The sequence below is a fragment of the Merops nubicus genome, unplaced genomic scaffold (assembly GCF_000691845.1).
Source record: "Merops nubicus isolate BGI_N331 unplaced genomic scaffold, ASM69184v1 scaffold3401, whole genome shotgun sequence".
In the NCBI taxonomy this organism is placed as follows: domain Eukaryota; kingdom Metazoa; phylum Chordata; class Aves; order Coraciiformes; family Meropidae; genus Merops; species Merops nubicus.
This window is the reverse complement of record NW_008590085.1, coordinates 1-11,685: the sequence shown is the minus strand read 5'-3', so window position 1 is coordinate 11,685 and position 11,685 is coordinate 1.

Here is an 11,685-nt window from a genome sequence, read left to right as displayed (position 1 = left end):
GGAAGGAGCCTCCTCAGCAGGGCAGACCTTGGGCTTGATTGCAATTCAACCCACCCCAGGCTGACACCAATTCCCTCCCAGCTGTTTGTAAGTAACAACTACTGAGCAGGGTGGCAAAAAACAGAAAACCAAAACGAAACAAACCAAAAAACCCCAAACAAACGAACCCGAAAGGCCATCTGGACTAATTCAACCCACCCCAGGCTGACACCAATTCCCTCCCAGCTGTTTGTAAGTAACAACTACTGAGCAGGTGGCAAAAAACAGAAAATCAAAATGAAACAAACCAAAAAACCCCAAACCAACCCGAAAGGCCACCTGGACTAAGAAGAAGCCCCTGTCCCACGTTCCAGGAGGGGAGCAGTGCAGAGCTGGGGGCTCTCTGCCCTGGGTGTGGGCTGCAGCAGGCTGGGCAGACAGATGCTGCTACAGTCCAGCCCCTGACAAACAGCTGTGACAGACTGACCCAGAGGGCTCAGCAAAGAGTGCTCCAGACAATGTGCTCCCCTCACTTCCACAGTAAATCCCACATTCTGCTGCCCTGGAAAAGTCTGTACTTTGCCAACGTCTCTTCCACACCAGCACTAAAATGATTAGGTTGGATTCTCATGGTGCAAATACCACAGAGCTAAGCAGATTTTCATCTGGAAACACAGCTCTCCATAGCATCCTGCTAGCTGCATCCCCACAAGGCATCCTGCCCGGCCTTCAGATGGGGCACAGGGTGAAAGAACACCCGAGGATGGAGGGATCATCTGCAAACTGGTCACCAGCCACTGCCTGCCCTGGGAGCCTGGGGGACAGACTAGCTCCTGTCTGAAAAACTGGGCTGCAGTGGCTGCCTGAAGCTCGGCATCAGAGGGAAGCAAGTCCTAGAGGACACTGGAGCTTCCATCAGAAGGAAGTGACTTCTCTGGAAGTGCTCTGAAAACAATATTTATTTCCCACATTCATATATGGCATTTTAGTTGGGTCACTTGGGGACAGAGTGAATAACACTGCTAAGAGTTTTGTGTGATTTATTTTTTTAATACTTGGATGAGTTCTTCCATTGGAACAGTTTAGAAGTAGGGTGGATGAATCCCATGACCTCTTTTCCTTACATATTACAACATTCTCATAAAGGACAGAGATTATGTAAGATCCCATGGGAAATCTGGTAAAAGTGTCAGGCAGGAGCTGTTTAACCAAGTAATTCTGTCAGATCAGAACCACCTGAGTAAGGCAAAGGGGTTTTCTGTGTGCTGCTGGCTTCTGCACAAGGATCATTTTCTTTTACAAACACCACTCGACAGCAGCACAACTCCAGCTGCAAGGAGCTGTTCCAGAACAGCTTCAGTTACTATGTACCAGGATGAAAAGGAAGCCAGGGTCAACTCCAGATACGTAATCAGTAACTTGAAGTCATCATAACAATGTTCCTTATCAGCAAGGTTATGCCTTGTGTACCCAGCTGAATTACAGACAGAAGTGCTGGGGCAGATATTATTTATTTCTAACATGAGATTAGAAGATCCTGAATCATAGAATCACGGAATGTTTTGGGCTGGAAGGGACCTCTAAAAGTCATCTAGTCCAACCCCCCTGCAGTAAGCAGGGACATCCCCAACTACAGCAGGTTGCTCAGAGCCCCATTAAGCCTGACCTTGAATATCTCCAGGCATGGGTTCCCCACCACCACTCTGGTCCAGTGTTTCACCACTCTCATAGTCAAGAACTTCTTCCTAATGTCTAATCTAAATCCACCCTGCTCAAGTTTAAAACCATTGCCCCTCATTCTACTGCTACACACCTTTGTAACACTTTTATTCCAGATGGCCGAGTTCTTTGCTCCATCAAGGAGAACAATACTTATTTATGGGCTCAGTCCATCCTCTGAACTTGCAAAGCTCTGAGTTCCAGTCTGGCAGAAGCTGCAGGTTCTTTGGATGGGTAAAATGCATACACAGGTGGGTTTTTAAACCCAGAAAGGTAACAAAGGTTTGGATGACATTTAGGCACTAATGCTATGAGTTCAGTTGCTGCACAGGAGCTGTATAATGCTGAAGAAGTTAGAGTGCAGGAGAGCTGAGGCTAAAAGTAGCATTGCACTGCTGGTGCTCAGAAACTTCTGAAACTGCAAAGCACAAGGAGAGAGTCACAGACAGACTCTGGCTTGGGGAAGAGCCTCTGACTGGGGCGCACGGCGAAGGGCAGACCTGGCCTTTCTTACTTACTACTCCTTTAAAATCTGAACTGCCATTCATCTGTGCTTTCTCTCATATATAATCTTTCCAAATCTTGTACACTCTGTAGAAAAACATGATGGTTTTGGCATGGCAACTGGTCTCTAACTTGAATTTACCCTTACTCTCCTCAAAGCGTAAGGGCAGAGCAGCTGCTCGGATGGGTACCATGCCATTTAAAAGCATCCCTCACCCAGACTGCATTTTTATCACTCAGCAGTTCTCTACAGATTAAGGTTAACAGAAGAAACAGCCACACAATCCAACAGAAGTTTTGAGTTCTCTTGTGTCAATAAATGTCAGCGTTTAAGAGATAGATGGTTAAATACCAATTCAGCCACTAGGCTAGAAACACATCCTTCACAAGGGAATTATAGAAGCACTTTGTATAAATATAGTGTCATCTACTGTTCTATTAGAGTAAGCCATTTTTTTTCTGCTTCTTTTTATGGCTTCTTTGTCATTATTTCAATTATGTTAGGCCACAGAGATCCCTTTGTTCCATGTATACAAAGCAAACCAAAAAGCTCATCAGGTCAACGACCTGTGGAAACATGTTTCCTTTCCAATTAAGCCAGTATAATTAAACCACTAGGATTTTACTGAACACTACTCCCTTCTCTGCTACCTCCTGCTCAAGAAGACAAGCACCTCTTTGCAAAGACTATCTTAATCTGCTTTCAAACGGTATAACATCAACTGCAAAAATTGTGCCAGAATAAATACCAGGATGGAAAAATTAAAATGAAATTATGCGAAAAAAATCTGTCAGTGTAGGCTACTAGCTGTGTAAATTCACATCTTCCTGGGCACCTGCACGGGAGCCATTAGGGTATGTTTTGATGGTGCTATTAATTAATGACTAGCTCCTTGTGGTCACAGCAGAAGAAACACGTTGAAAGATTTAAAAGAGAACTATTGCTTCACTTTAATTGCATCAGGGGAAAGAAAAAAACCAAAAACAAAAATCCAAGGTCCACTGCAGATAATAGTGGTGAGAAGTCTCAGTTTGGGAAGAACTTTGATCCCGATGTGGCATGTCATGAGACAGAGATCTCTGTTTGCTGCTGTCCCAGTCCAGAGAGCTGTTCTGGTTTTTGTCAGGCCATTGGCATTTCTGAAATGAGGATCCCTCCAGGAACGTGGGCAGGTGAGAAACAACCCCATGCCTACAGACCTCAGCAACACGTCTGCAAAACAGCAAGCCATTCTAGAAGAGCTATAGGCCACCTGGCATCAAAGGGAGGTTTCTAACATGCCAAGTGATCTTCTTGATACCAATTCCACGGGTGCTGCTCACTCAGTTCTGTTAACCAAGTGAAGCAGTTACAATTAGCACACTCAGGAAGGGCAAACAAGAACTAGGTGGGTGGCACATTTTTTCTGTTGTACATATCAGCACTAAGGCTGGCCTGCAATTTGCTAATGCCACTTCTCTGACCTCAGTGCTATTGTATGTGAGTTTGATCTACTGCCTAGAAAACCCTCTCCTGACTACACTGCCACACAACATGGTGAATGAAAACCTCACTTAACAGAGTGCACCACGACAGCCAACCATCAGCGAAGGGCCAGGTCCCAAGGAGCCAGTTCTGGAACAAAGACAGACCTGCAATAGAGAAAGGGAGGTCTGAGATATTGATTGTGCTCCAGCATGGCCTGTGTGGGGCGAGTGCCTCCGTCCGTCCGTCTGTCTGCAACTCACATGCAGCGGTGCCCAGCTCAGCACCCAGGTTTGCTCCCCGAGCCTGGGCAAGGCTCTGCCCTTGTGCTGCAACTGGCAAGTGTGTGGCACTTGCTGTGGTGTCCCAGAGCAGTGTACAAGGACCACCAGGCTTCACAGGCTCTATCTGCTGTGCCCACTGGCCCATGAGGCGCTGGAGAAGCTGGGAGCTGACTGCCCTGCTTCTGGGCTCGTGTTTGGGGAGGATCTGCCAGCATGGTGCTCAGCCAGGACGAGTGTTGCATTTCTGATGTGACCTCTTGTGATCCAGTCTGGAGCCCCTGAGCACCAGGGAAGGCCATGCCACTGCAGCTCCTCTGCATGACAGGACCTGGAGGGCTTGACTTAAACAAAACTGCTACTGTCTGCAGAACAGCACGCGGGCCAGATCATGAGCTCCTTTGGCAACAGGCTCCAAAAGAAATGAATTCAAGATGTCTGTGTGGATGTAGCACCTCTTAAATTACCCTTTTCCTATGGAGTCCTTTGCCCAAAAAATCTAAGCCAGCACCAGCCCCCAGATTCCCTTCAACAGAGATCTTATGTATCAGCTGGGAGGACATTTTGTGCAATAGGATGTGTAGAGAATGTTTTCCTCTTTTTTTGTATCAGTCTTGTCTAGTAATTGATAAGAAAAGTAAAGCTGTGAGGTTTTTTGGTCTATTTTATTCTTCAATCTATAATAGTTATTGGCTTCAAAAGCAGATGTTATTAACTGCTTATTATTCAGAAATAAACCAGTACTTTGAGTAACCAAGTGTCTCAAATCATACTTTAATAAAAATGTAAGCCAGTAGCATATATGGAGAAATATAAGGATAATAGCATTCAGAATGTTTACAGAAATCTGTAAATGTTTGAATTACTTTCATTTGTGCACTTCAGTAGCATCCTTTAATCAACAAGTCTCTCTAGTCCAAAGAATTCCTAAATTACACAGACAAGAGACAAAGCTGTGAACAGAAAATCTAATCCCTCACTTACAGGTAAATAAGGCACGGAAAAGGACCCCAAGGAAAACTGTGGCCAATCTCAGATTTGGATTTTTTCCCCCTGATGTGTAAGACTACCTTCAGCACATCACCTCAGAACAAATCTCAAACATAAATACAGCTCCTCAAAGGCAGTTTGCAGGGACAGCTCCAGAGACTGTACTTTGTTCATCACAGATGGAACTTTGCTGCTGCCTTGATTTTCTCTGTTCTTTCAAAACACCAGTCTTGTGATTTCACGCCAACTCACTTAAAAGCTCAGTTTCCAGAGCAAAATGATCTGAGCTGAACCTCATCCCAGAGCCAGAGGAGCAAGCTTTTGCTGTATTCCTGGAGACACGTTTGAGAATACCATCTCTAATTGCTTCTGTACCAAAATCAAGAGATACTCAGACCATGCTATTTTTAAGGTCACAGGCTCTTTAAAGACAAGCTCAGCATTCTGTGCTGACCCTCACCCTTGAGCTGCGTGGGGGCAGCAGCCCCACACCCTGCCCTGACCCTTGTAAAAACCCTGCGGAGTTTTTACTGCCACATGTGACCCTGACTGTGAACTGTTCACCTTCCCCTGAAAAGCTGCGAGTGGTTTGACTTGTTAATGTATTCATTGCCAGGAAATAAAAGCCGTGAGGAAGGAAAGAGAAGAAACACCCTTCAAAACAGCAATAAACCAAAGCCCGTTCAGAACGGTTATGATCGATTTGCGGGACTCCGCCTCCCCCCGCGCAGACCCTCCCTGGGGCTGCAGTGCTCTCTGCTGGGGGACACAGGCTACTGCTCACCTGCTGGGGGTGGAAACGGCCTCTTCCAGGGCAACCCGGCGAGCTGCCGCCCTCCAGGCCCAGCCCCTGGGCTCAGGGCTCTCAAACAGCCCGGTGAACTCCGTGTTGTCAGGCTTCAAGGGGCCACCTGCTTTGTAACTGCAGAAATCGCTCGCAAACGAGAAATGCGGCCAAAAATCGTGGTGCTACCAAATGTCACTGCTCTCCATCTGATATGCTTCCTGCCAGCTGCCACGGGACCACGGAGTGGAGCTTCCACAAGCTATACTTGCTGGCATAGAAGTTAACCTTTCAGCAGTTGCAATGGTTATAATACTGGCCTCCCTCAAAAGGCACGGCGAGGCTGTCCTGGCAGCACGGGGATTCTACACAGAGCAGCAGAACCAGGAGAAATTCCAGTCCTCCAGGCAGTCCGAGGGCATGTGGGGAAAGGGGTCCCATGGGGCAGCACGAGAGGGTGCAACCAACTCCAACCCCAGGGGCTCTTCAGTAGCTCCAGAGCTGTTAACCTCAATGCTGTTGCACAACCCTGCGGTTCCTTCGTAGTGCTTGAGCTATAATGTGAGGCAGTGAAGTTCTGGGGACTGGGAAATCAGCCGCAGAATCGGTTCCCCAGCTAAATGTGTGCTCACCTTCACAGGCTCCTGGTCACTGGTCACCTCCCCATGTTTATGCACAAAGGTAGAGACTCCGAGGTCAGAGTGGAGAAAGCAGCTCTTCTGCAGGTAATAAAACCACCTGGGTGTGCTTGCCCAGGAATCTGCAGCTTGTTCTGGGCTTGGAGGTAAGACCCCTGCAGCTCCTCTGCCCTGCATCATAACAACCATTTGCATCCTGCTGCAGACAGGAACTGTCAGCTTTAGAGAAAGAAAATGAGCTGTGGGGGATTTTCTGCCCCATTAGTGTCCTGGCTTCTTGTAAGCGCCCAGCTGCTTGTGTACATCATAAGCAACAACACTGAGAATGAAAGAGTCCTGCCAAAGCTGGGAGACAACTCTGGCTGCTTTTGTTTCCCCTGTTTAATGTGCAAAGAGCCAATGCATGAAACACAAGCAGTCCCAGAAGCCCGAATAAGTGTAAGACTTCATTGCTTCCTCTTCCTAATACACACCTCTGCTGGCTCTCCAGCCTCTCATCCCTTCAGAGACTAAAGCTCACCTGGGCCACATGTGAACTGCTGCCCTGGGAGAGGCAGAGGAAGGAAATCCCACATTACATAGAGCTTTCGAGGCCTTTCTTGGCACACTCTGCATGAATCACCAGTGTGATGGCAGCCTGATGGTGGCCAGCGACTGGCATCTATCAAAGCTTGGTTTCCTCTTCTAACTTGACATCTGCAAGCGGCATTTTAATGGGCCTGTGAACAATCATGCTTTTGTTTGGTGGGGCTGTATTGGAAGAGTCCTTTTGCTGGAAAGTGTCGGGAGAGTTCCAGCTAAAGCTGCTTATTTTCGTCACTTCTGGGAAAGACCAGCCTGGCTACCAGCCTAAGGAAGAGTGGAAAAACTGCTCTTCCAGCAAGTATTGAGGAATCGCTTTCTGAAATTGTCCCAAACACAATGAAGCCATCAGTCACCACTTCATAAGCTTTCAGCTTCATAGTGACTGTTCCTCTGTCACACACAGATGACATTTTGTTAAAGAATTGAGGTTTTGTTGCAGCTTTAACTTTGTAATATTCTGTTTTGCTCACCATGCCCAATCTGACCCTTGTAAACAAGGTCTTTCACTGGTATAAAGTTAACAGTTGCTTTTCCAGCAAGGCAGCTGGGGGAAAGCTGGGCTTAAGATGCATGTAACTTGATTGCACTTCCATCCCTGCAGTCATCTTCCTGTTTCGTGTAGCCTTAACATCTTGTTGCCTCAGTTCCTAACACTGTATGTGTAACCTTGCACGTGACCTGTTAAACACATGCACTCAACCACCTGGAAAGTGATGGGAAGCTAATTTTAAAACAAAATAAAATGGTGTTCTTTATTGTCTTCTTCTGGGACCTGTGCAAAATTCTTTTATTCTTTTTTCTGAAGTCATGACGAGTTTGCTTTTATTTTGTCATTACAGTGAAAGCTGAGGTTTACAGGAAACCATGTGACTCCAGGAAATGGGGCTTTTAAGCGAAAACACTGTAGCACTAACTGTAAGATTAGGAGACAGGCAGAGGTGTATGAGGGGCTGAGTTACCCAGGTGACAAGGGCAAGGTCTGTGGATCACAGAGCACTTCAGAGGGTTGGAACCCCCAGAGCAGAAATGGGAAGTAGTGTTCTCTCTCATCATGAGGGGTTTATTTTCAAATGTTTTTTTTCTGACAGCAGCATGGAGGTGAGGAGCTGTCTCCCAGACTTACAGGCATCCAGGGCTACTGCGTTGCAGCTCCAGTTAGAAAGAAGAAAGAGGAAGCTCGGGCAGCACCAGGAGGCAGAGGTAAAGCAGGCGTGGCAGGAGGTGGGGCTCTGGGGATACCTCTGTCAGCAAGGCTGTGCCCTGAGCAGCAGCTCCTGCACTCACCCGTGGGGACAGGGACCTCCTCCCTGCTGACAAACACCCGCAGCCTCGCAACATCACACCCACCATTTATCTCCTAGAAGTCTCCTCAAGGAAGTGCACTTAGGAGGGGCTGTAACCAGGCGGTGCTGATGGTCAGGAAAGAAGTTCCAGAATAGCAGGTATGAAATCATGTCTCAACCCACACGCAACCCAAGGACTATTTTTAGGAAGAAGCCTAAACTGGGAGTTTAACTGCAGGTCTTTCAGGACTTATTCTGTTATAAAGATGAAGATAGTTAAGTGAGCACTGCCTGAGTTTACACAGTTGCATGAAATACCTGAGGGTGTCTAAGAGACTTTTTCAGTGGAGCACAGAGGTTAAAATTAGCAACAGCATGGAGAATGTTCAGGAAGATGCATGAGAATGGTATTGACAGAGGGAGGGGACTGTGGGTGACTGGTGTGACACGCACTGCGAGTCAGGGCAAACTGCCTGAGCACCTGCTGGGCCTCTGACAGTCCTGCCTTTTATTTGCTCCTGCACGTACTATGACCACCACAGCCCCACTAACAAGGCATCTAAGCATCACCTACACCAGCACTGGGATACCTTTGGGAGACAGAGAAGTTCTGGAGTACATTTAAAACACAGAGAAGCTGGGGAACCTACCCAAAGGCACACATGAAGTCTGTGTCACATCAGAGATGTAAACATAGGTTTCCTGTGTCTTTACTTAATACTTGCATTATGGAGAATTGTGTTCTCCCTTTAAAAGCAAACGAAACTGGCTGCTAGTTAAGAAGCAGACAGAATTTTAATGATGCATTATTTCTTAGCAATTTTGCTGATTATTTGGTAACCCTTAATTTACTGAGAAACAGAATGAATAAGACTTGTTAAACTACTTAATCTACTAACAAAATGTCAAGATCTATGTGAGATAACGCTCCACTCTTTTCCTTCTGAGTGAGGCCCAATATGGGTCACTACCTTTTTTTGTGAATTACAACTTTTGTTTCTTTACTTATGCTCAGCACTCGCTTGCTGGGCCAGAGAGGCCTGGTGTGGCTGCTGGAGGTCAGTTTCTTTAAATAAAAAAGTAATCCAGATCAGTGTGGGATTACAGGGCACAAAATCTCCCCGTGGCTAAGCAGGGTCAGCGTTCTTGGATGGCAAAACTGCCCCGAAGTTTTAGTTTGCAATAAAACACCTGGCTTCTTGCTCTCTGTGGGCTCCCCCCCCAGCCATGAGCTCATCACGGTGCAGTTCTGCTGTTACCTGACTGCTGACCGCCCGTGCTGCAGCTAAAGGCTCCACGGCCCCCGGGGTCCCAGCAATGCCTGCTTAGCCAGGAGCTCTGCAGGTGCTGAGCCCTTCAGACAATCTTTTTCTTGAGTTCCAAAAGGTCAGCTGAGCACACAGGAAAATCCAGCCCTATACCCTTGGCACCATTACTTTCCTCACCACTGTTTGGATTCGACAGTGTTCCTGGGCACAGGAGCCAGCTTTCAGTGTTGTGGCAAAAGATCAGGTCTCATCTGTGTTCAAAGAAATTGTAAGGGGATTGTCAGTGTGCACACCAGGCCAAATCCAGAGTTCTGCTGAGCCAGTGACTTCCATGGGGAGCCAAATCTCCTTCTGAAATGGCTCAACACACATACAACACCCCTGAGCTCAGGGTCTTCACGTCAGGACACTCTGCAGCCACACGGCGCCTTTCCTGCGTCTTGTTTGTTTTTCCCTATTTATTTTTATCTCCAATGAAATCATCACTAGCAGCAGGAGCTATTTAAATTGTCTCTGTGCTTCTGACTGAAGAAGAGGGAATGTTTCACTCAGACTGAGGCTCAGCAGAAGCACCAGGTCATGCAAAGTGTTCAGATCTCACTTCAGGAAGAATCTTTACATCAGGATTCCCCACCCGGACACAGAGGGTGTTACACTACCAGGTCCCATGGGGTGCCACAGACCCCTCACCCCTGCAAGAAAGGAGGGATGCTCAGAGTGACTGGGGGCCACTGTGGTGGCCAGAGTGACAAGTGCCCATTGTGGTTGCTGAACGACACATCTGCCTGCTAGAAATAGAATCCTGATGAACCCACAGTCGTGAGTGAGCTTACAGTTGGCCGCCAGCCTGAAATGACTTCAAAGCTCTGAGCTGGGCCCAAGGGCTCCAACATCCTCTTCCTCTCAGCTCGCACACCACCTGTGCTTCAGCAACCACCACCACCAGGAGCTCCTTTTCCTGGCCAGACCTACCCATCAGGGGCTGAAGGCAACGCTGTGCCAAGAACATCAAAGTCAACCTCTATTGGCAAGAGTAGCTTTGAGGAAAGTGGGACGTTGCTTCTGCAGGACCTTAGCAACGGTTTTAGAGTAGCTGTGTTTTAAAAAAAATAACTTCAACAACAGGAAAGAAATAAGGGAGAGATCTGAAACCAAAGTTCTCCAACAGGGAACACGTTACAGCATGGAACTCCAGCAATAAGACTCAAACCACTAAAACAGCCACCTGAAAAAAATATTTTGTCAGGACACAAGAGTGAGTAACTCTCAGAGATTGTTACTGTGTAGTGGAGACGGTTTGAGGTCACCCCTCCTATCTACCCCCACATTTCAGCCACTGCCAGGAGTGGGATGGGGAGGTGGAGGGGTAGGTGCCAGTCCCTTTAGACTGAACCAAATCACCTGGAATGTATCTTAGTTCATCATGCCCACCAGAGAGACCAAGTGCTGTCACAAGCAGTGTAGAGAAAACAGGTTTGATGATGACTTATGCAGCAAGTCTGATAAAACCACTGCTGATTTACTCCATCTTTTTAAGCACCCCAGAGCCTCCTTCTCCTACGGTTCATATAAATATTTATATAAAAGTATACATACCTCTGCTATTTTATAAACACACACACAGACGGATTGTAAATATTTTGAGGCAAGAACCGTTTTCTTACTCTGTATCTATCCCTAAATGTATTCCCTAGTGACTCATAGTGGGGAGGCAGACCCCAACTGAGGCTCCTAGGGCAAACCCATGAATAAATCCAATGCACAACGAAGAGAATATTAACATCCATAAATAAGACAAAACAGGAGATGCAGGATGCATGTGTAAGTAGGACTGGATGTGGGGAGGACAGTCCTACTTACAATGGAGTCAAAAAAAAATGTGGAGACCAAGTCCAAAGGTGTGGTGCATTTGCCCACTGTGTAAGTATTCCTTGTGCATCAACGAGCACTTGGACAGGAGGGCCAGGGAGCAGAGGAGTGCTGAGTCAGCTCATTTATGCTGCTGTTATTCCAGAGGTTGGAGGAGGGCTGTTCTTGATTAATGTACATTTAAAGAAGGCAGGTTCTCTACCAGTCCTGCACGGGGCTCCGTGAGAGCACAGAGGGGGGTCTCTAGGTTGTATTTTACAGGACTCACAGGTGGGATGAAGAACGCACAGAACATACGGGGGAGAAAGAAGCCCTCCCCC